This window comes from Eschrichtius robustus, chromosome 16 (assembly GCF_028021215.1).
Source record: "Eschrichtius robustus isolate mEscRob2 chromosome 16, mEscRob2.pri, whole genome shotgun sequence".
NCBI classification, from domain to species: Eukaryota; Metazoa; Chordata; class Mammalia; order Artiodactyla; family Eschrichtiidae; genus Eschrichtius; species Eschrichtius robustus.
This window is the reverse complement of record NC_090839.1, coordinates 590,122-609,909: the sequence shown is the minus strand read 5'-3', so window position 1 is coordinate 609,909 and position 19,788 is coordinate 590,122. Positions and strand designations below refer to the sequence as shown.

Genomic DNA, 19,788 nt, shown 5'->3' with positions numbered 1-19,788 from the left:
CATGCGCCCGTTCCCTGCACACCCCCCACCTGCCCTCTACGATGACTCTTCATCCTCCCAGTGCTTTATTCATGCAAAACCGAGCAACTACGAACGTGTATTCTCATTCCCTTCCCATCCTTACTCAGAAGATGGCTTACAACTTCCTGCACTCTGCTTTTCCTTCTTAATGCTGCGCCCTGGAGTGCTAGCCGCACCACCCCCAAAACTCTTCCGGGGAGAGCCTCGCTCTGCGCTGCCCTGGTGCTTCACGTGTGTCCATTCCTGCTGTATTGGGTGTGCCCAGTGGGAAGTACCTTCACTGGGAGCATCGGACCTCCTTTGGGGTCAGAGGGCATGGCTTGCTTGAGATGCGAGAGCAGGGGAAGTTAATGACTTCAAATTGTATGAGATAACACGCCCCGGCCCGGCAGTCCGACACAACATGAGGCGGCACCAAGTGGAGAAAGCACCACTGCTGCCCCCAGTCAGCATTTACTCTCATTGACGATGGAAATGGGTTCCATGTGGTCTTCACTTAATTCAGTATTTAAACGTCTGTGGGTAAGAGTTTGCTAGGCTCTTGTTCTGGGGTACAAGGATGACCCTGACATGGGCCTAGCCCTCAGGTGTTCCCCCTAAATAACGGACCCGTGAGATGAGCTTTGAGAGCTTGAAGGACTGTAGCAAGTGGTGGGGCTGGCATTGGAGGGCAGCCATGGCACCTGCTTCCCTGAAGTCTCAGTTTCTTCTCAAGGTGAGGATAAGGGCACCCACCTGGCCCAACTGAAGGGCCTGCAAAGCACAGGGCTGGACTGCAGCCACTGTTGGTATTTGACAGTATTCTTCCTGTTATTTTCTCCAAACAGGTTGGCTTGTTTGTTTATAAACATATTTGTAATAATGTACTTCTAATATATATCGTGCATTTTGCTCATTTTACTTTCAGGAGCTATCACAAAAATTTTCAATGCTATTAGGTAATAACCTTTGTATACATCTTATAACTGTATTCCATTTGAATGTGCTTATTTGTACAGTTGTGCAGGTTTCCATTTTCACTATTATAAATAACACCATCAAGAGCAGCTTGGTGCACACAACTTTTTCTGTATTTGGGAACATTTTCTTAGAAAGAATATCCCTAAAGTGGAACTAGTAGGTCAAGGAGGGACTCACTAAGGCCTGCTTCATTCATTCTTGCAGTGCCCAACACAGCTTCATTCTGAAATTGGTACCGGGTTCATTTGGTTCTCTTATTCCTCCTGTGATTCTGACCCGGAACCTTTCATCCTTCTGAATCAACAGACATAGACACTAATCTGGCCCTCTGCTTCTTGGTTTTCAAAGGCCTTTTCGTGCCTGCTTGATGTTGCACAATTTAATGGCTGCCAGGCGACTTCCTGAGCTCTCTGCCACTTACCGAGGCCCTGAGCCTCGGACAAACTGGGCAGTTCAAGGCCGGCATGATGGCAGAGAGGGGTAAGAGGGCAGAGGTAGACGGGGCTGGAGCTTGTTGGCAAAGAGTTTGGATTTTACTCAACGTGTATAGGGAGGCTTGGATGTCATGAAGTTTCTGTGTTAAGAATATGACTCCGCTGAGTGGAAAATGGCCAGTGGGCAAGTATGGAAGTGGGGAGGCTGGCCAGAAAATCTGTTGGATGGCTTCTAGGATGAAAAGTGGCACATACGGGTGTACCAGGCACAGAGCAGGCACTCAGTAAATGGTAGAACTGTTTCTGTCATAAGAAGTGATAGGGAAGGGTAACGAGCAGGTCTCCCCTCCCTCAGGGGGTCAGTGAGATGAGCAGTGGTCGTACCTGGACAGGGAGGGAAGTGAGTGGAAGTTGGTTCAACTGCCCTTTCAAGACATTGTTTGTAGGTGGTTCTGGGAGGGCCCGGACAATGGCGGCGGCACTTCGGTGATTGGGCAGGCAGGCAGGAAGTCGCATCTCTGCGCTGCAGGGATGAGCAAACGTCAGTGCTAAACAGTGGCTCAGGGGCCGTCGGCCTCCTGGTCATCCCCACCAGCTCCCTCTCCCGTTCTTTGACGACAACAATTATGTTTTCTCAATCTTACGTAAAGCGCGGGGCAAACTCAGCTGCAAGACAAGTCCCCGCACCTCTCCCTCAGTGCGGCTGGCCGCAGCACCTGCCGGCGCACCGGAGAGCACCTGACGCTCTGGTGAGCAGGCCCCGCCCCCGCGCTCGGCCCCGCCCCTGCGGGGCGGTGGACGCTTCCGACTCCGCGGTGCGAGCTCCACCCACAGTTCCCGGGGCCCCGCCCGTGGGCTGTCACTCGGGGCTCCGCCCCACTAGTGGGCGGAGCCTTCGCCCAGCGCTTTGGGCGCACGCTCGGCCTGCCCCTCCCGCGGCTCCGACCCGCCGGCGCTCACGTCCTCCCGGGAGCGCGCGCGCCGGTGCGGGTGCGTGCGTGAGCGTGCGTGAGCGTGCGCGCCCCCGCCGCCTCTGCCGGTGCTGGTCCCGCGCCCTCTGCCACTGCCCCCACCGCCGTCTCTGCTGCCGCCGCCGCCGCCGGGTCCCAAGGCGCAGCCCCGGCTGAGGAGCGCGTCGGCCGGCTGCCCAGCAGCGCCGCGCAGGGAGGAGCGGAGCCGGCGGGAGGGCGGGCGGGCGGACAGGTGAGCTCGCGGCGGGCCGGCGGCCTCGCGTCAGGCCGGGCGGGCGGGCGGGGGTTCGGGGTGACGAGAGCGGGATGAGGGGGCGGGGGCGGGGCGCGAGGTGAGGGTGACGGGGGGTGGGGTGAGAGGGTGCGGGGTGGCGGGGCCGCGCGCCAGGAGGCGGAAATGGCGGCGACCCTCCCTCCCCCCTCCCTCCCCCCTCGGGACCGGGGGCGGCGGCGCGGCCGGAGGAGCGGCGGGAAGGCCCAGGCCGTGCGCCGCGGTCGGGCCACCGGGCCCGCGCTTGGGGGCGGCCAGAGACCCGACGTGCGTCAGCCAGGGCCCCCCCCCCCCCAACCCCAGCGCAGCTCGCGCTCCGGGGCCGGGGTCTGCGCGGGGCGCCCCCGCCCCGGGGAGGGTCTTTGCGGTCCTGAGGGCCGAGAAGAGGGGCGCCGCCGGTCCAGCAGCCACGTAACCTGTGCCTGGGTCGTAGGGTTATAGCTCGCGGAATTGAGCTTTGTTCCTTGACGCGCTGTAGATTAATCTCGCGGGTGAAAACCATCTGGTTTGTAAGAAAAAAATGTTTTCTCTGTTCGCGAGGACATCTGAAGCAGTGCCTTGTGTTGTAGTCTTACCGAGAGAGGGTTAGGAACTCATTCCCGCGGGTTCAAACTTGTTTGTGTTGAGCGGCTGGATCAAGGACTCGCTTTTTCATGTGCCTAAGAGATGAGTTCTCAAAATTCGCTCGGTTGTGCTATGCAGGAAAAGGAAGCAAAAGTTTCTGTTTTATTTTGGCTTTCAGGTTTAGGTGTGATAGAGGTCATAGACTGAGAGGTGCTGTGCTGGACGCCTTTGTCCTTACTAGTTGTCTGTTTAAAAACTACTTGGCTGACATCGACAGTTATAATGCCCCGTCTTAAATCTGGTTGCCTGAAAGCAGAACTCTAGTCAAAGCTTCTGAGATTTTGTGTTCATTTATTTGCTTCTCTCTTGTTAAACGTGGTGCTGAGTTTCAGGATCGAGGCACCTGTCAGACTTTGAGAGATGAAATTATGAGGCAGGACTTATGGGCTTTCAGAAACTTCCTGAGAGCGTGCAGCTCTCCCTCCACCTGTGTCAGAGTTGCGGGACTTGGGGCACCTCTGATGGCACGTGGCCAAGCCATGGGCTGAGTGGCAGGTGCTTTCAGCAGCACGGGGCTCTGAGGGGCACACGTGTTGCAGGACCCCCATGCCTGGCCCCCTTGGCCCTGGTGAAGTCAGAGCAGCCAGGGGTTGTCTGGTGAGCAGACACTAGAGAGGCACGTGGAGGAGACAAGGCCTTGCTGGGGGATCTCAGCTGTGGAACCAGTGTGGCCTCGGATGGGGACCCTTGCGGGGCAGGGATGCCTGTCAGGCCATCCGCATCCTCTGTGACCAGTCTCCCTACCACTGGCCCCCTGACTCACTCTGCGGGCCCCCCGCCACAGTGGCCTCTTTGCCAGGCTCTCAACAGACTCCTGTGCTCCGTCCCTGGCTCTACCCAGATCACTGGCGCCCTCACCCTTAGGCTCCGGGAGGGCAGGCCTTCCCTTACTGCTTTACCTGGAATTTCAGCTCGCCACTTCCTGTTTCCTGTCTCCCTTTCCTGCTTAGTTTTCCCACAGCACTTCATTCTTCTAATGTCCTGTGTAATATACTTATTATACTTAATGTTTTACTATGAGGTGAAGTCCACAGGGAGGCTGTTTTGTGCAGAGAACAGTGGCTGGCACATACTGCGTGCCCAGGAAATACTGTTGGAATGAATGGAAGCGATGATCGTAGTAGCAGCTCTGCAATACAGTGACCTTGTCACTCGGAAGTCATTGTGGCTGAGTACTGAGTACTGTGGCTGGGTTCTGAGGGAGGTGTGTGGCAAGTCACCTCCCCTTTGGGAAAGGACAGCCAGTTAAGAGGAAGATCAGAAAGGTACTTAGGATCTCCCTGTAAATCTTTTTGCAACTTTTAGTCTATAGTTAGTGCAAAATAAAAAGTTTTTTGTCAGATCTACCACTGGTAATAATGCTTTTAGAAATTTTGTCTTTGATTAACCCCCCCAGAAAGTAAAACCCACATGCTAGTCCCAAATACTCAGTGACATTTGTTTTGTTTTGTTTTTAAATTTATTTATTTATTTATTTATTTATTTGTTGGCTGCGTTGGGTCTCAGTTGTGGCATGCAGGCTCTTCCTTGCGGTGTTCCGTCTTCTCTCTAGTTGTGGCGCGCAGGCTCCAGAGCGCGTGGGCTCTGTAGTTGCGGCACGTGCGCTCTCTGGTTGTGGCATGCAGGCTTAGTTGCCCCGCAGCATGTGGGATCTTAGTTGCCTGACCAGGGATCGAACCGGCGTCCCCTGCATTGCAAGACCGATTCTTAACCACTGGACCATCAGGGAAGTCCCGACACTTGTTGATTAAATGGGTGAGGTGGAGTAATCTGTTAGAACCACATGAAAGTGAGCTGTTCCCGAGGCCTGCTCTGAATCCTGATGTGTGACTGAAGGACTCAAGTCATTTCCAGAACCTTCACTCAGAGTAAATTTATGTTCTTGGTTTTTCATTCATTGTATTAATGTGGTGCTGGGACTGAACAGATACTGCATGTTTCTTGGCCCTTTGTGTTCTTGAGTCCCCCTCACTCGAGGAAGGATGGCTCTGTGCTCAGTGCTGAGCTACCCTGGAGACGAGTGCTTTTTGCCCAGTCTCAGACCTGGCACTTGGAGTCGGGCCTCTGCACTGGTTCCTGTGCTGACCCACCTGACCCCACCGGGCAGGATCCCTAGCAAGCTGCTGGTGCTGCATCTCAGAGCCCAGGTGTGACATGCTGGCCTTGGTCCTGGGCTGCGGAAGATGCTCAGTAGGTGCTGGATGGGTGACTAAAATTGAGGCTGTGAGGCTGGGAGTAAGGAGACGAGGTGGAATTTTATTTAAGGTGGGACTTTGCTTTTAAAGTCAGGGAATAAAATGAGCATGATTTTTTAAAAACATTTTTATTGGGGTATAATTGATTTACAAATGATTTTTTTTTCTTTTTTTCTGGCCACACTGCACAGCATGTGGGATCTTAGCTCCCCAACTAGGGATTGAACCCTGAGCTCCCTGCAGTGGAGGCCTAGAGTCTTAACCACTGGACCGCCAGGGAAGCCCCAAAATGAGCATGATAGACACAGATATAATCACCCTTGAAAAATTCCTGAACGCTTTTGTAAAGTACTTTGTACAGGGTTTGGAGCATACAGTGCTGTAGGCAAACCGTATCTCAGCCAATGAGGGCAGCCAGTTTTCCAGTAAGGAAACAGACCCTGTGTCTTCAGGGGACAGGTGTGGAGGGTGACGGCCAGCTCTTGCCCAGGAGGTGGACAGGAGACTCTTGGCTCTTGACGGTGCCCTGTGAGTCTCTAGGTGCTCCCCATGCAATAGTTAAAACTGCAGTGCTCCCCAAATGGGGCTCGTTTTTATGTTCTTATTGGATGGTCAGATCAGAGCATTCTTCAGCTGCAGACTCATCTCCTGCTCTGTCACAGTCCTTCCCTGTCTGTGTGTCAGCAGAATCTGTACTAGACTTTACTTCCTGAAAGAGGACGAGACTCGGGCTCACATGATGGGGCCCCACTAAGATGAGGGTCATGGTACCTGCCCTTACTGCCTGTCGGGGGAGTACAGGAGATGGTAAGTGGGAAGGTATGTCATCAACTGCTTCCTAAATTTAAGAGACACAGATTCTGAAAAATGACAGTAGTCATATTTTATGAAAATGCTATCCCTCATTTAAGAGGGGGAACTGTTGGGACTTCCCTGGTAGTCCAGTGGTTAAAACTCCAAGCTTCCAGTGCAGGGGGTGTGGGTTCGATCCCTGGTCGGGGATCTAAGATCCCGCATGCTGCGCGGTGCGGTGCAGCCAAAAAAAAAAAAAAAAAAAAAAAACGAGGGAACTGTTATGCTTTTACTGTCCTGATAGCAGGGCCAGTGCTCAGGTAGTGACATCCCCTGAAGAGGATTAACAGCAGTCTGTTACTGGTCACTCGAAATTCAACCCAGAGGATTTAAGGATTAGATTACCAAACAATTTTTAGTTTTGATTTTGTCTTTCGTTGTTTTTGCATTAATTTTGTTTGAGGACGTTGTATGGGTGAAATGGTATGTTCTCTCGGTTATTAGTACTTGCAGACATTTAATAGGTTTTGGTCTTTAGCAGGTAAGAGTTGTTTTAAATTCTAAGAGTTTTGCAAACGTATTGGTAGCTCACATTGAAATTGCAGAAAAGAAGTACAGAATCTCATTCTCCAAAGAGAGAGTATGTAGTGAGACCATACATTCAGTGGGTGTCACTGAAAATGCCTTCGTAAGTGGTTTGCTTTTCAAGGGTTGTCTGTATACATCAAAGGTCCACTTCACTCCAAAATCATACTCCATTGTAGGTGTATCTACATCACTGGTTTTTAGAACTTAGTTCTGTGGCAGAAACCGTAGTCTTTTTTTCCTGACATTAAACCCAACTAATATTTTCAAATTGTGTGATACATTGTGAGTGATCAGTGAATATTTTTTGAATGTATGAGTGTAAATGAACCTTGTTCATCATCATGAGTTACTTATAATTTACTAAATATTTTTTTATTTTTGGCTGTATTGGGTCTTTGTTGCTGTGCGCAAGGCTTTCTCTAGTTGCAGTGAGCTGGGGCTACTCTTTGCGGTGTGTGGGTTTCTCATTGTCATGGCTTCTCTCGTTGCAGAGCACGGGCTCTAGGCGCGCAGGCTTCAGTAGTTGCGGCACGCGGGCTCTAGAGCGCAGGCTCAGTAGTTGTGGCGCAAAGACTTAGCTGCTCCACGGCATGTGGGATCTTCCCGGCATGTGGGATCTTCCCGGGCCAGGGATCGAGCCCGTGTCCCCTGCATTGGCAGGCGGATTCTTAACCACTGCACCACCAGGGAAGCCCTGAATTACTTATAATTTTATTGTGCCTTTAATTTCTCTACACTGAACATGTAACACCGGAAAACAGGGCGGTGTACGCGGTGAAATGTGCAGTCATTTGGCGTCTCCGTTGCTGTGTTCTGAGGAATTCTGTGCCAGTTGGTTATAAAGTTGCAGGCCTGGAAGTCAGAGGATTGGAATGCTGACTTGCTACCCTGCCGGCTGAGCCCCGCCCTGGCTATCTCTGGGATGGCCAGCCCCTTTCTTAGAGAGCTCGCTCTGCCCTTCACCTCTATTCTTTTCACTGGGTGGAGTGAAATGCGTTATAGTGAGGCCATCAGAACTGAGTTCTCCTGTACTCTCTGGCCCTGTGGTGCTTCAGAGGTCATGAATTCGGGCGCCGGGGGTCCGAGACCATGGCCTCCCCGACTGAGCTGGACCGGGCTCTGCAGAGGGAGCATGTGCCACTGCCTGGCTTTAGTTTTTTCCTTCTGTTACTGGAAGGGATTAGCAGCATAGCAAATGTTTGATTTTTAGTTAGGTGGTCCCATTGGATTTTCCTTTATTAAAAAGGAGTGTCTTTAATTGTGAGAGGGTTTCTCTAAGATAAATAATGAAAAATTCTAGGTCAGAATACAGACTTTATTATTTTTGCCATATATTGCTAAATTTATATTTCCTCCGGCAGTGTGTGTCTTTTCTTCTTCACCTACACAGGATTTTAACACTTTATATTTTATATTTTGCTGCTAATTTAACTACTGCTATAGGGTTTGGATAATAAAATGTGAGATTTTTTCAGCCAGTTGCAAAAAATTTTGCTGTGTCCTTTAAAATAAGAATTTTAAGTAAATTAAGAAATAAAGAGTGATAATTTAGTGATAAATAGGCTTTTTAAGATGCGTGAAACCAGGCCACATCTGTTTTGGTTTTTTTTTTTTAATTAACTGGAAAAGAAATTGTATTCCGGATAACAATTTTTACTGGACTGTATTTACCTGATACTTTGAATCATGAGGCTCATCACAAGTAAAGCTGAAATTTTTTAATGCAATTGAATGGCCCAGTTTCATTTTGAGATGAAACTAGGACGTCTACAATTTAAGGATTGTCTACGAAGTATTTCTTAACTTGTCAAAGCATAGTTGTCGTCTGTTGGAAACAGTTTGTTTTCTTCTAAAATTCACTTAGAGGATGCCTCCCCTCCCCCTACAGCAAACCCTCTGAAGCAATCTGCTTGTGAGCAGGCCAGGGTTACTTAATATGCATCAGCCATAATCCCCAGGACAGCCTTGCAAGGTAGCTGTTATCCAATTGTATAGATAAGGAAACTGAGATTAACATATTTTCTCTAGTATGAAAGTGTGGTATTGAAGAATAAGCACAAATAATGCCGTCACACACCTTAAAATGACAACACGGAATTTACCTCTTAGAATGCTGTTTCTGTTGGTGACGTTTTCTCTTGCATCATCCTACCTGGTTGGGTGACCCTAACTGACTGTTAACCGACAGCATCCTTCTCCCTGGTGTGTAGTATCCATGTGACTCCCACACTTGTTTCATCTGCCCCTTCCCTTTCTTTTATAAAAATTGATCCGTGACAAGGGTGACTGTAGCCCACTGTCTGAGGGGCTGTCCTGGTGGCCGAGTAGGCCAGCCTGTCCAGCCAGCTCCTGACGCCGTCTCATCCTCACTCAGGCTGCTGGACTGCAGTGCACGTAGGCGTTAGGGGCACTCTTGGACCTGCTCTCCTCTGGGGGAGCTGTGCCAACCTTCATAAGTGTCTGTGATCTGCCTTTTACTTGTGGCATTCCTTAAACTGCTCACAGAGCCGCAGTGTCGTGAGGCAGACCTGTCACTTCATCAGACCCCCCCTGCTGCTCCCTGGAGTGGGCAGGGGTCTTTGTCCTGTCCTCACCCCAGAAGGACCATCCAGCTGGCCAACAGCTCACCTCTTTGCGGTGGTCACAGGGGCAGAGCGTCTGTCAGTGACTAGCAGCTCGGTACAGCCTTACCTGATTAGATGCCTGCCCCGTAAAGCCTTGAAGGCAGGTCTTTTCCTATATTTTTAAAAGGCAAACGACACAATAAGGCAAATGAGTGAAGTATGGATTTTACATCTAAAATGTATGCAACGATAATATTAGTGTTCAAGCTGAGAGTCAAAAGTATAGCCTACATAACTTTTATTCACCATTATAAACTTTGTGTATTTATTTTAGTTTAAAAACACAGTAAAGGGTTAATATAGTACCTAATTTAGATAAGGCTTGTAGATTAGTACAAGAAAATAAGTTATTTGTGCTCAGGGCAGGGAAAAATTACTCCCCTTTGTAAAATGGTTACCGAGAGTCAGTCAGATTGTACAGCACTTGGAGCCAGACTTGGATTTGAATCGCAGTCCTGCTGATCCCTGGCACAGTGACCTCGCGATGGCTCCGTTTCTGGGCCTTAGTCTTCTCATCTGTAAGTTGGAGGCCGTAACAGTAACGGCTCGTGTTAATCTTGTACCCGGCACTGTTCTCCGCACTTCACATGACTCGATCACGGACACACTGTGCCAGGCTGTCTGCGGCCCCACTGGACGAAGAGGAGATGAAGCTGTTGAGTAACTGCCCAGGTCACTGAGCCCATGTGTCGCAGAGCCAGGCTCCAGCCCAGGCAGGTAGCCCAAGAGCTGCACTCTCAACACCCACTGGACCGGGCACCTGCCCCACAGGCTTCCTGGTCCAGAGCATGTGTGCCCCTAAATGCCTGCACGTGGTATGCGTTTCCTAGGTTGTAGGTACCATGTTGGTAAAATTACAGCAGTGATCGTAAGTTCTGTCACCAGTACAACTGTGATAGCACGTGCATGTGTCTTGACACGCTTCTGACATCAGGCGTCTCTTTACACTTGGCTCATCCTGGGGTAATTCGTGCAGCTCATACTTGGTTTCGTACTAGATTTGATGGAATGGTTGGTTTTGGTCATCGTTGCAGGGTCCATTGCTTCATCAGAGGCAGTCAGTCCAGCAGTGGGAACCCTGGGCGGCCCCCTCCCCAGGGGCTTTCACATGGGGCAGCCCCGGCTGGGGCGTCCCAGTGCAGCGCGGTTTCTAGTGGATGCGTTTCGAGACGCGTTCCTGCTGGAGACACAGAAGACGTCGTGGCTGCATCTGCTGCGTTTGATGAACTTAGAGCCGCTATGTGTGTCTTAGGCGTCTGCTCATTCTGGAGTTGGAGTGTCCAGTCCCCTCGGTGGGGGCGGAGCTGCCCCCAAGGTGGTGGGTCGTTGGGTTTTCGGTGTCACACACTGCACTGCTCTGAGCCTGTGGGCTCTCCCGGAAGCGTTAAGTAGGTCTCTTAGCCTACGCGCTTCTGTATGACCGTGACTTTGGTCACAAGTATTTTCATGTGATATTCAAAGTTGAGGATTTGAATGTCGTGGTGGTCTCTAGATAGTGAGAAATCCTTCCTGGTAAGCATTCACGAGAGTGGACTTGCACCTGGTTGCCAGTCAACGTTACGCCCTTTCTGTCATGATACAGATACCTCCGGTTCTCCAGTCTGTCTGCTGACCTGCAGGCCTAGTCCATGGAGGGCCGGGGGCAGCAGGTGGCTGCCTGGGTTGAAGGGTACCTGTGACTTCAGTACCTGAGATTGTAGGGGTTGTGAGGTTAGAACAGCAACACCCAGAAAGCTCCCCTGCTCATTACTTTTATAAGAGATATTTTTGCCTTCCACTGTCTAGTTTCATATTTAGCTTTGAGACTATGTTAAGGTTTTCTGGAAATGTTTGGTCATAGCAGTGGTCCGCCTAGAATCTCTTTCTGCAGCCTCGTGCATAGGTGAGTACCTGTTGGCTCCAGTGCTGTGATGATGGAAATGTCACCTGTGTCTGTCGGTCATGTTCTGGTGTCAGGCTTCCAGCTTGCTTTAGGCCCGCTTTACACAGAGGCAGTGTCGCCCTGTTGTTTGCACCTCAGGATGCTGAGCAGGCAGGGCCAGGAGGGCCGGGTCGGAAGTGAGGCTCCCGTCCACATTGGACCACGGGCAGCCTCCTCTCTGAGGCACAGGCTTTTGAGAATGTTCAGGGTTTTTTTTGACCCTCCTTGTATTCAGACACATAGTTAGAGTTGTTTTGCTCAACTTCTGACCTTTTCCTTTTGACTGACTGTATGTAAGCGTTAGTTTATGAAAGAAAATCCTTATTTGGTTTCTGGACATAAGTCACTACTGATAAAATTAATTCCATAGACCGTACTGAATGCTCGGCCAGTACTGGGGCAGTCGCTCAGTTTATACCTCGGAAGGGCTTAGGGTGCGGCCATGCTGGGGCCTTTCGGCTCCCCCGGGGGTGTCTGCTGAGCCCTTGCTGGTCAGCCTCGGGCTCCCTCTGTGAGGGCCGGGTGTTCGGTGTCTTTAGTACTGGCATGCATGCGCTTTTTGTGACCAAGCATTGTGCTTATTGTTAGGTGAAAGTGCTGCTACTTAGTTACTGTTCTTTGGTAGGTTGGCCAGTCTGCCTGGGGTTTAGACCCATTCTCTCTCGTGCTTTGATGATTGGCGGGGAGCCCTTCTTAAAGACGGATCCGTTTGACTCTAATTCTCTCTCTTTGTCTTAAGGCTCAGCATCACTGTTGCTTTTTATTCTTCTTAGAATTAAGGAAGAAAGATGACATCATTAGGGGTTCCTCTGTTTTCCGGAAGAATTTAGGAATTCTTTACGTTTGAAATTCATTTTAGGTTAGGCGTAAAGGTGACGGACGACTGTGGTCCTCAGCATCGGCCCTTTTACCCCTTCCACGTTTGTTGACTCTTGCTTATAATTCTTCAGATATATCTGCGGAGGTCATTGGTGGCCATTTCCTTCTACTCTGCAGTGTATTAATCTTTTCCTTCTGGAACAGATAATGAGTTCAGAGTCAGGCATTCAAACCACCGGTTTTCCACCGTGTTCTGAGTGTGTCCCCAGCACCGGTAGGAGTTGGCCCTCCCTCGCCTGAGGAGGTGAGGTGCTCCAGACCCAGCTGGTTCCTTTTTTTTTTTTTTTTTCTAATATTTATTTATTTATATATTTGGCTGCTCTGGGTCTTAGTTGCAGCATGCGTGCGGGATCTAGTTCCCTGACCAGGGGTTGAACCCGGGCCCCCTGCATGGGGAGCGCAGAGTCTTAGCCACTGGACCACCAGGGAAGCTCCCCCCCGCCCCAGCCAACTGTTTCTTGAATGTCCTTTTTCCAAGGTTCATCACGGATTTTAAATGACGATTCCTTCAAAGAAGAGAGGTCAGCTGTCTTTGGAACACCAGTTGTACTTCGTCTTTAGTATCTTTATTTTCAGTGAAGTTTTTCTTCTGTGGGGCCAGGCCCCAAGTGTGGGAGGCTATGCAGCCGTGCCCGCTCCGGGCTGCACCCCATCCCCTCCCCGAGGTGCTGGCTCACGGTCACTGCATCGCACCTCATGGCTGTGTCCCGACTCATCACCTGGCGGATCCCCTGTTCCTTCTGTCCTGACCCGACGTAGCAGTGTCTTTGTCCTCCTGTCCCAGCATAGCTGCGCTTACCTCTTGTCTCCTGTGTGACAGGACTTGGTCCTGCTCCATCAACAGCATGCATTGTCCTCTCACTGACTGCAGGGTGTTGGCCTTTCTTCCTTTCTTCCCGTCCCCTCCTCTGACTTTCATTTGTCCTTTTACTTTTACACTGTCAAGAGAAATTTACGTTGTGTTTTGTAAACATATGGTTGCTTGTCTGTAAGTTTATTGCTGAAAATCCATAAATTGTTTACGTTATTCCCACTTGTGGAAACCATGTTTATTACAGAGCCTGGACCCTGCTCTGATGACGTTTTCTTCCTAGAGTGGTGCCTCTCTCTCCCCAGGTTCCTAACAGCCTTTTTCTTACATTATTAGCCTTTTTCTTAGCGTCTGTATTTTCAGACTACCCATGATATGATGTATTATCTTTGTGGCCTGGAACTTTCTTTACTCTGCGCACTCTGTCCTCCTACCCCTGGCAACACAGCGGCTTTCAAGGCTGCCTGTCCAGCCACATTCCTGCGATGACCAGCAGCGGGTGGGGAGGCTGGAGCACCTCATGGCAGCCCTAGAAACCTCTGCATCTCGGAGGGGCATCCCCAGAGACAGTGAGAGGCCCTGGTGTGGCCTTCCCACCACGGCCTGTCCCCAGGGGACACAGGGGGCAAACCTGTCTGCACACCAGGAGGTGTGGCTCATGGGGATTACCTGCTCATCGCTTTTATTTTATTTATTTTTTTATGTTTTAGTTTTTTGGCCCTGAGGCGTGTGGGATCTTAGCTCCCCGACCAGGGATCGAACCCACACCCTCTGCGTTGGAAGGCGAAGTCTTAGCCACTGGACTGCCAGGGGAGTCTCTGTTCATTGCTTTTAAACCCACCTTGTCTTTGTAATGGATGCTTGTATTAAAATATGATTGTTTTAAGTATTATTTAATGATGTGTGTAGAAGCAACAGAATTTGTAGCTTTTGTAAAAATTTTTGAGACTGCCTCAGGTAATTTTGGAGGTTTTTGAATAAAGTACTCTGAGAATGGAACCAAATAGAGACCCCTCACCACCACCCATAGCCCTCCCCTGTGGAAGAGTGCACCCGCAGATCCCAGGGGAAGACTGGACATTCTGTGGGGGCATCTGGGACTTTGGGGCTGGCATTGCTCAGACGAGTGATGCTGGTCTGTGTCTCATGCTGGGCCCAGGTTAACCCCAGATGGAGCGGATGACCTGTGGGTGACAAAACTTTAGAATAAAGTGTAGGAGAATTCACTTTGGCTTTTGGGGTGGAGAAGGATTTACTGAACAAAAAAGAGAAAAAATACGTTCACAAAGATTTGATATATTCAGTTACATAGAAATTAAATTGTGAGAGGGAATTCCCTGGCAGTCCAGTGGTCAGGACTCTGCGCTTCCACTGCAGGGGGCACGGGTTCAATCCCTGGTCAGGGAACTAAGATCCCGCATGCCGTGCAGTGTGGCCAAAAAAAAAGAAAAAGAGATCTGCTGCATGATAATGTGCAAATAGGTAACACTACCAAACTGTACGCGTAGGAGTGGTTATGGTGGTCGGTCCTATAGTTTTTACCACAATAGAAAAATGTATGAACTTGTGTTCTTGATTAGTAAAAAGAGATGGGTGGGAAATCGGGAAGCCTGGGGGCGCCCATCATTGTGGGGTGTGGTCATCTGGGTAGCGGTTGGCCGGCCCCTTCTCTGGGACCCTAAAGTTCCACTTGTAGGTACACACCCTACAACAGTTCTTCCTAATCTGTTTGTGGTGAAGGACCAGATTTTATTTGTTTTAATTTCCAATGTGTCACAGGCTGATACTTTTGTAAACTACAATGAGAATGACTAGCTAGAAGAATAAGTCGCAAACAAAACAAAAAAATGCAAGCCCAGGTTTTTTTCTTTTTACGTTTTTAAAATAAGCATACAGTAAAATTGACCTCTGTTTCGATGTACGGTTCTCTTGAGTTTTAGTACATAGAGGTTTGTGTAACCCTCACCCTGCTCAGGCTGTGGGACACGTTCATCGGTACCCGCCCCCATGCCCACAGCACCCGCTGTTCTGCTCTCTGGAGGTGCAGCTGCCTTTTCAAGAACGTCATGTGCATGGAATCGCAGAGCTTGTAGCCTCTGCGGCCAGCCGCTCGCTCCGCGCGGTGTCACTGACAGTCCTCCACGTCGTGTGGCGGGCGCTTCGCTCCTTTCTGCTGCCCGGTGGTGCTCCATTGTGTTCGCCTTCCGATTTGTTATTCCGATTTGTTATCCTTTCACAGGGACGTATGTGTTGCTTCTGGGTTTAGCGATTATAAATATTCATGTACAGGTTTTCCATGTGAACGTTAATTCCCATTTCTCTTGAATAAATGCTCAGGAGCGGGATTGCTGGGTCATGTGAAAGCCTATCTTTAACTTTATAGGAAACTTCAAACTCTCTTCCAGAGTGGCTGCCCCATTTTGTGTGCCGCCAGCAGTGTGCGAGTCTAGCCGTTGTTCACCCTCACCAGCACTGGGTGTTGTCTGGTTATTTTTTAAGCCATTCTGATAGATATGTAGTGGTGTCTCATTGTAGTTTGAAGTTGCATTTCCCAAATGAGTAGAGATGTTGAGTATCTTCTCCTGTGCTTATTTGCTATTGCTCTGACAGTTGGGTAAGTCTTGCTGTCAACTTCTGCCCTTAGCACTAACCTGAGCTGGCAGGGCATCACCCCATGCCCGGCACTGCCCTAGAGAAACTGTAGGTGGGAATTGCTCAGAAGGTTCAGAGGACCCCAGTAATAGCAAAACCTGGGAATGACCAGGCATCCTCCAGTAGAAGAATGGATTGATAAGTTGTGGTCTGTTCCCAAAATGGAATTTGTCCAGTACTAGGAATGAGTGAATTATAGATATATCCAGCAATTTGGGAGAATCTTAGAAATTGAGTTTCAAAAACAAGTCATGGGCCAAAAAAAAAAAAACCCAGCAAGTCACAGAAGGCTGCATACACAGTGTTAAGACCATTTTTTTTTTTAACAAGGTGTTTTTAATTTATTTATTTATTTATTTATTTATTTATTTATTATTTGTGGATGCATTGGGTCTTCGTTGCTGCACACGGGCTTTCTCTAATTGTGGCGGGCGGGGGCTACTCTTTGTTGCGGTGCGCAGACTTCTTATTGCTGTGGCTTCTCTTGTTGCGGAGCACAGGCTCTAGGCGCACGGGCTTCAGTAGTTGTGGCACGCGGGCTCTAGAGCACAGGCTAAGTAGTTGTGGCGCACGGGCTTAGTTGCTCCATGGCATGTGGGATCTTCCCGGACTAGGGCTCAAACCCGTGCATTGGCAGGCGGATTCTTAACCACGGCGCCCCCAGGGAAGCCCAGGACCATTTTTTTAAGCTCAAAAAATTAAAACGAAATATTGTTTAGGGAGAAACATATGAGGTAAATTTCTTTAAGCAAGAGATTGTAATAAACATTGCTTCAGGGTAATGTATATGGGGAGAATGCAGGAAGTTTCAAAATTATTGGTAGTTTTCTAGTTTTTAAATTGAAGGATGGGATCATGGTGTTTATTTTATCATGATGCATCATGACTTATGTGTGCCATATCTTCCTTTCTGTGTATCAAATATTATATAGAGTATTTAAAACAGAACGAAGGGACTTCCCTGGTGGCTCAGTGGATAAGACTCTGCGCTCCCAGTGCAGCGGGCCTGGGTTCGCTCCCTGGTCAGGGAACTAGACCCCACATGCATGCTGCAACTAAGAGTTTGCATGCCACAACTGAGGAGCCCACGTGCCGCAACTAAGGAGCCCGCCTGCCGCAACTAAGGAGCCCGCCTGCAGCAACTAAGACCCAGCGCAACCAAGAAAGGAAGGAAGGGAGGGGGGGGGGATTTTAAAAAAAACCAAAAAAACAGAACCAAAATAGCCTTCCTTTTAAGACGTTTTCAAATCTGTTTCTTCCAAAGTTGGCATATGATTTTTCCGAAGTGGGCATATGATTTTTTCCTGCAATAGTAGGTTGAATTCAACAGCAACTCTTAATAAACATTCAGTGCATGCTGATATTACACATGGAGATACAAGAGTCAGAATACACATCTCTTTGCCCTGAAGATGTTTAAGTCTTCTAAGGAGCATAGACGTGCCCTGTGAGCACGGGGATTTTGGTCCGTTTTGCTTATTCTGTTCACTGCTGAATCCCCAGCTTTGAGAGCAGAGTGTGGCACATGGCAGGTGCTTCATAACCATTTGTTGAACAAATAAACAACACAGACATGTGCTCAAGGTTCAGGACGGCTCCATCGAAGGTGATGGGCTCTGCTGTGCATCCGTGGAGCGGGCGCCAGGACCGGCCTTCTGGGACCAGGGATGCCGCCTCGGGGTCGGAGGTCTAAGTAGGGGTTCCGCGTAGGAGGGGCAGGACGCTGAGGAGGCCCCGGGTGCTCAGGGCTGGCAGCGCTGCCTCTGCCTAAGAGCGAGCTGTCAGGCCGCGAGGCCCGGTGGGCGCAGTGGCGGGAGGAGGCTGGTGTCAGACAGGGTCTGTGTCCACAAGGACCTTGTAGGGCAGGCCCGGGAGCTGGGCTTTGATGCTGCAGCCAGTGGGCTGTTGGGGAAGGACCTGAGTGGGGTGGCGACAGGAGTAGAGCCGTGCTTTACAGACTTGTCCTGGCGGCAGTGAGGGAGGACAGACTGCGTATCCTCCAGAAAAGCCTCCCCCTTACCAGACCCCTGCCTCTTGGGGTTGGCGAGCTTTGACTGGTTTAAAGCCCATTTTTCCCTGCTCGTATGTGGCTTGTGTTGTCCGCCCCGCAACGTGGACGAGCCCCAGTACTCTTCCTAGCAGCACCAGGACGCACTACAGATTTGCAGAATGTGCCCATTGTTTGTTTTTAAAGGTATGTGTTACTAAAAATGACGCAGCCTAAAGGTCAGGACCTAACCCTCCTGGAGCCAAGGCTGGGAGCATAGCTGGGATGGCGGTTCCTGAGCTATAGCAGGTGTAGCTCAGGTAGATGTGGCTGCTCCCCAGGTGCTGACATGGGCCTCGGGGATGCCTTTGAAATTTAATCGAAACGGGTTTAGGAAAAACCAAAATGCTGAGGTGCTACCTCAAATAGCAGATGCTACATTTCCTGGTGGTCCAGTGGTTAGGACTTGGCGCACTCACTGCTGTGGCCCGGGTTCAATCCCTGATCGCGGAACTTAGATCCTGCAAGGCACACAGCGCAGCCAAAAAAATACAAAACAAAACAAATAACAGGTGGACTCCTGGACTCCTCAGGCAAAGACTAGTCACCAACTCAGCACAGCTGGCCCGTTCCTGGACCTTGAGGCTGGCGGCAGAGGACACCTGGTTCCCCCGTGACACTCTAGTGGAGCCTCCTCACGGCGTTGAGCCTGGAGCTGTGTGCCCGTGGTGCCAGGTATTGGGGAGATGGGGGAAATCAAGGGAAGGAGCAGGCAGGTCACAAGACCATGGGAGAAACCAGCTCTGGGGAGGGGAGAGCGCTGACCAGGTGCAAAGGGGATGGTCTTCAGTTTGTCACTTGTGGGACATTATTTTTAGGATGATCTTTTTTCCCGCTTTGGAAAAATGTTTATTCCTTTTAAGTCATTAAAGTATACCCGATCACTATAGAAAATTAAGAAGGATAAACAACAAGGTCCTACCGTATAGCACAGGGAACTATATTTGATATCCTGTGATAAACCATAATGGAAAAGAATATGAAAAAGAATATACATATGTATAACTGAATCACATTGCCGTACAGCAGGAATTAACACATTGTAAATCAACTATACTTCAATGAAATAAATTTAAAAAAATAAAATTAGAATAAACCTCAAAAAAAGAAAATTAAGAAAATAAACTATTAAGACAACTTTTGAAAAAAGTTGATTTTAATGATTTAAAAACCCCACAAAACTTGATTCTTTCTCTCTCCCCTTCACTGTCTTCCACAACCTTTCTGCTTGCCAGGAGCCTCCTAGATGCGTTTCCCAATATCGCACATACTGAGAATGAAGTCAGATCTGTCCATTTGCAGTTCAGGTCTCTCTCTTAGTTACAAGACCGTGTCCCAACTGAGCGTGAAACTTAAAAGTGCGTATTTCCTGGCAGTGGGTAGTTTCTAACTAGAATGTTAACTTTTGAAACGTGTGTGAAAATGATGTAGAAATTTACATTTAATAACTTTTATGCTTGGACAGCATTTATTTCATTTTCTGACTCAAAATTATAAAATACTGGTTTGAATCATGTTCATAGCAGCTATTTTATTCTTAAAGGGCCAGACGGTAAGTATTTTCGGCTTCCTGGTGACACAGTCTCTGCTGAGAGCAGCCACAGAATGACAGACAAACGGATGTTTTTCTGTGTCTCCATGAAAGTTGTTGTAAAAACAGGCAGCCTGCCATCACAGATTAGAGAAGTTTATGTTTCATTTGGTTCTCTTGTAGTATCTAATTAATGTTGAGAACAAATCACATTAATTACAACAGCGGCTCTTTTTACTGCAGGTAAACTTGACATACAGTGAAAGGCACAGATCTTAACTGGATTTCAGTGAGTTTTGGTGTGTACACTTGTGAGATCACTGCTGCATTTAAATTAAGAATATTCTTGTCTCCTAGGAGGTCCCCTTACTTCCCTGAAACAGCCGCTTTTCTGGTTTGTATCACGACATTGTTTTTCCTGTTCTTAATCTTTGTATAAATGGAGTCATTTTGTGTTTAGCTTGTTT

At 49.2% G+C, this 19,788-nt stretch overlaps 1 protein-coding gene across 7 annotated transcripts in view; it reads left to right on the top strand.

Moving 5' to 3' along the window:
* Positions 1–2,401: 2,401 nt before the first annotated feature.
* DNAJC5 (DnaJ heat shock protein family (Hsp40) member C5) overlaps positions 2,402–19,788 on the top strand; it is a 29,070-nt gene continuing 11,683 nt past the window's right edge. The window contains exons 1-3 of one of the 7 annotated variants that reach the window (XM_068565565.1): positions 2,403–2,618; positions 18,324–18,465; positions 19,679–19,715. The gene's annotated coding sequence lies outside the window, so the exon portion shown is untranslated. Of the gene's footprint in view, positions 2,619–6,211; positions 6,284–18,323; positions 18,466–19,025; positions 19,716–19,788 lie in introns of those variants that run through there. The other 6 variants (XM_068565566.1, XM_068565569.1, XM_068565567.1 and 3 more) reach the window with 6 other exon arrangements.